The 3,650-nt window shown below is 39.9% G+C and overlaps 1 non-coding gene across 1 annotated transcript; it reads left to right on the forward strand.

Annotated features, from left to right (window-relative positions):
- The first annotated feature begins 3,102 nt into the window (after positions 1 to 3,102).
- On the forward strand, positions 3,103 to 3,208 carry LOC140854209 (small nucleolar RNA R71). Its single transcript, XR_012137342.1, has one exon. It is a non-coding gene; the product is annotated as a small nucleolar RNA R71 (small nucleolar RNA).
- The last annotated feature ends 442 nt before the right edge of the window (positions 3,209 to 3,650 follow it).

The following is a 3,650-nucleotide window of genomic DNA, read 5'->3' on the forward strand; positions in this document are numbered from 1 at the left end:
TCAGGGGGTTTTATTATGGGTGCTGTTATCGAGGCTGTTCGTAATGTGTTGAATGCTTTCAAACAGTCTTCATCAAAGATAAATGGTGTGTCCTTGGCCAATAGATTGCACAGGGGTCTTGAAATCTTGCTAAAGTCTTTGATGAAGCATCTATAAAATTCGACATGACCTAAGAAGGATCGTATTTGTCGGACCGAAGTAGGGGGTGGTAGTTTTGAAATGACCTCAACTTTGGCTTTATCTACCTCGATCCCTCTTTCAGAAATAATATGTCCTAATACAATTCCTTTTCGCATCATGAAATAGCTCTTTTCCCAACTTAGGACGAGATTTATCTCCATACACCGTTTAAGAACTTTGAAAAGATTATGAAGACAATCCTCAAAGGTGGTTCCAAACACAAAAAAATTATCTATAAAAACTTCAAGATATTTGTCCACCATATCCGAAAAAATGGCCAGTATGCACTGTTGAAATGTAGCGGGTGCATTGCAGAGCCCGAATGGCAAACGCCAAAAAGCGAAGGTGCCATAGGGACAGGTGAAGGTAGTCTTTTCTTGGTCATTCAAAAATACAGGTACTTGATTGTACCCTGAATAACCATCAAGAAAATAGAAGAAACTTTGTCTTGCTAACTATTCTAAGATTTGGTCGATGAAGGGCAATGAAAAATGGTCCTTCCTAGTAACGGCATTTAGTTTTCTATAATCTATGCATACTCGCCATCTACATGATATGCGAGTGGGAAGCAGTTCACCTTCTTCGTTCTCAACCACAGTAATACCTGATTTCTTAGGTACTACTTGAGTGGGACTGACCCATTTACTATCGGATATGGGGTAGATGATTCCAGCATCTAACCACTTTACCACCTCTTTCTTTACTACTTCATGCATGTTTGGGTTCAATCTCCTCTGCATATCTCGATGGGGTTTGGCATTTGCCTCAAAATGAATATGGTGCATGCAAATGGAGGGGTCAATTCCTTTTAAATCGGCAATGGACCAACTGATAGCCTCTTTGTGTTCCTTCAGAATACCAATCAATTGTGCTTCCTGATTAGGGATCAAGTCTGATGCAATGATTGCCGGGAGAGTGTCATTGGGTCCTCGAAATACATACTTGAGCGTAGCTGGAAGGGGTTTCAATTCTAACATAGGTGGTGATTCTAAAGATGGGACTATTGGTGTACTGGCTAATGTGGGCAATGGCTCATACTTGATTGTCCATGGAGGAGTGGTTTTATCGTGTGGTGTATCCAACAAGATGTTAACTTCTTTCATATATCCTTTAAAGTCATACACTCCAAAATGAGCCAAGCAAGTATCTAAGGGGTCTGGTGCTAGAATTGTGGGTGTTGCATCTTCTATAATGTCTTCTAGTATATCTACTTCGAAGCAACTATCCATTGATGGTCTTTGGAAGGCACCAAACACATTCAGTCTCAGTTTCTTATTCCCAAATGATACATCCATGACTCCTGTCCTACAATTAATGCATGCATTTGCTGTAGCTAGGAAGGGTCATCCTAAGATAATGAGAATTTATCTTGGGTTGCCACTTAGTTCCATGTCGAGAACCAAAAAATCAACTGAAAAATAAAACTCATCTACCTTGATCAAGACATCCTCAAGCATTCCACATGGTTCCTTAATTGATCTGTCAGCTAATTGCAGTGTGACTGATGTGGGTTTCAGTTCTTTGAATCCAAAAAATTTATATACTGAACTAGGTAAAAGATTCACACTTACCCCTAAGTCCAGAAGTGCTTTTTCAATGTGACAATCTCCTATAACACAGAAAATGATGGGGGCTCCTGGGTCCTTAAGCTTTGGAGGAGTAGCATGCTGGAAGACAGAACTAGTCTGTTTAGTGAGATGTACTTTCTTTAGGATTTGTGATCTAGATTTACATTTTTGGATGCATAAATCTTTCAAAAATTTGGCATAAGTAGGGACCTGTTTGATTGCGTCTAGAAGGGGAAGATTAATTTTAACTTGCTTAAATAATTCTACAATCTCGTCGAGTCTTCCTCCCTTCTTATCTGCAGGAATAGGGGCTTTCAGGGCATCCGAAAATGGGGCTTTAGGCAAGTAAGATGATTCTGGTGCAGTTGGTTCATTTTCTATTTTAAGGTCCTCCTTGTTCTTGAGTGATTTGGCTTCGATTAAAGGTTTAGGGTCAGTCTCATTGGTTTTACTAGTGTGTTCAATGACCTTCCGACTTCTCAGAGTCTTGATTGATTTGGCGTGTTCAGAAAAAGCTTCTGGGGTATTAGAGCTCTCAATCACAAATTGCCCTCTTGGGTTGCTCTTGGGTTGGCTAGATAATTTTCCTCCTTCCCTCCTACTGAATGCAGTTGCTAGTTGACCTATTTGGGTCTCTAGCTTAGCAATGGATTGTGTGTGGGAGTTAAGGGTCTGAGTGTTGATTTCTAATCGTTCTAGTACTTTCAGAACTTTTTCCTCAAAAGCTGAGCTGTGACCAGTAGTAGACGGTTGAGGAGCATTTTGAAATTGATGGTATGGTCCATGCCTATATGTTGGGTCCTGATATTGAGGTCAATGTATGGCAGGGCCAACCACTAGTTGTGGTCTCCAGGAAAAATTTGGATGGTTTTTCTAGCTGGGGTTATAGGTGTTCGAATATGGATCGTTTCCTAGTCTGCGAGCTTGTTGGACTTAAGCTTGCTGAATCTGCTCGTGCACAAACTCAGAAAATTGAGGTGCGGTTGGGCATTCACTAACAAAATGGTTTGGACTTGCACACAATGCACAAACTTCTTGGATTGGGTTAGATGGAATCAGGGATTGTCCAGTATTTAGAAGACGGTCTAATTTTTGGGACAGTTCATCTACCTTACTATGGATATCCATGATGTTTCCAATCTGATAAATTCTACTTCTTTTTTGTTGAAGCATGGGTTGTTCTCTAGAGGTGGCAGACATATGATGTAGGAAATTCTCACTAAGTATTTCAAAGAGCTGCCAGGCTTCATCCTCACTCTTTAGCATGAATGTCCCACCACATGATGCATCAACCATTTGTCGGTGTTTCTCCGATAGACCATCATAAAAATACTGATAAAGTTGCCATTTAGGGACAGCATGGTGTGGATATTTATGAATGAGGTCCCTTAACCTTTCCCATGTCTCATGAAAAAGTTCACCCTTCAATTGAGAAAAATTAGTGATAGCTTTTCTAATTTGATTTGTTTTATCAATTGAAAAGTATTTCTTGAGAAATTCTCTCTGAAGATGTTTACAAGTTAAAATGGTTATAGAGTCTAAGGAGTTTAACCAATGCTTGGCTTTGTCCTTAAGTGAGAAAGGGAACAGTTTCAACCTAAGGGCATCATCGGAGAAGTTTTGGATTTTTACTGTAGAATAAATTTCAAGAAATTCATCCAAGTGTTTGTATGGGTCCTTGTTACTAAGTTCGTAGAATGATGGCAACATTTGAATAATGCTAGACTTAATCTCATATTGGGTAGCTTCTACTGGAGGTGCTTGAATGCATGGAGAGTAGGTATACGAGGATTGAGTAAAATATTCTCTCAATGAGCGTGGAGGATTAGCCTCACCAGGTGCAGCCATGTTTCTAACTCGGATAGTCCTAAGAGTCTTTTCTAATTCTTCGTCTAATGGTTG

This window comes from Elaeis guineensis, chromosome 15, assembly GCF_000442705.2.
Source record: "Elaeis guineensis isolate ETL-2024a chromosome 15, EG11, whole genome shotgun sequence".
Lineage (NCBI taxonomy): Eukaryota > Viridiplantae > Streptophyta > Magnoliopsida > Arecales > Arecaceae > Elaeis > Elaeis guineensis.